Raw genomic sequence first — 1,141 nt, forward strand, 5'->3', positions numbered from 1 at the left:
AGTATGTGAAATTATTAAAATAGTATGTAAATCTGTCATGCTTAATTATTTGCTCTGTCTCGGAAGATAAAACAAGAGAGTATCGAAAATGAAATAGGATGCAGAAAGTGTGCTCTCTCGAACTTTAATTATTCATTTGATTAATAGTGGTCTTCATATCTTGATGTACAAATGTACTATTGTAATGTCACAGATCTAGAGAGTGTCTTTTAATATTACAGTCACTTTACTCAAGGATTTATAAGTGATTTATAATTTATAAGATGATATTAAAGTAACAGCATTTCTAAATAATGTACATGTAGCTAGGTTACTGAGATTGTTACAAATGATGGAGTTACCTCCTCACGGGACTGAAGAACGAGGTTCATTTGACGACATTGATATTTGGATAAGTAGTAATGAACAACAACTCAAATGAAATAGTTCTAACTGGTCCCTAAATGTCTGATCACAGGTGTTGGGTTAACTTGATGCAACTTGATTAGAAAAATTCATTCCATTTGTACATTTTAATTCCTTAAAATTCAAGACCTATAAAGTTGTCCGGGGGAGGATAATCACACATGGTCTATGTTACTAAGAGCGACGCCCAACTTCAGAGTCACGACAGAAAGCATTGTTGTTGTTATCTTATTTTAAATCTTTTCCCATCTTGAAATTTCGAAATATCGTCTGAATCGTAATTCCGAAATTTATAAGTTAGTGAATGTTTCTGGTGTAGATATCATAAATGTTTGTGCAATGAAAACTTGACATATTTTTCGGATGTCTGTATTACTGAATCGTGTGGTAAAAGTATGATCAATTTCGACAAGTTCCTATATACAAGTCTTATGTACGATATCTGGTTAACTAGAGACGGGATGTTTTAATACTTTTTCTATCTTATTATAGGCTTAGTTCAATATCCAATGTCAATATTGTCAGGAGCAATTATCTCGTGTTCATAGGCGATTTTTTATTCTTTTTTTTTTTGAAACAAAATGCGAATCGTGAGTTAATGATTGAATGTTTTAGCCATAATTTGTTATTTCGTACAAAATGGGTTTTTTTTTTCTCTCTCTCTGTTTCGATTTGATAAAAATGTCTCTTTTATTTTTTAAAATAAAAATGTAGAAGAGGAAAACAAAACGTATGG

This window comes from Argopecten irradians, chromosome 1 (assembly GCF_041381155.1).
Source record: "Argopecten irradians isolate NY chromosome 1, Ai_NY, whole genome shotgun sequence".
Classification (NCBI taxonomy): Eukaryota; Metazoa; Mollusca; class Bivalvia; order Pectinida; family Pectinidae; genus Argopecten; species Argopecten irradians.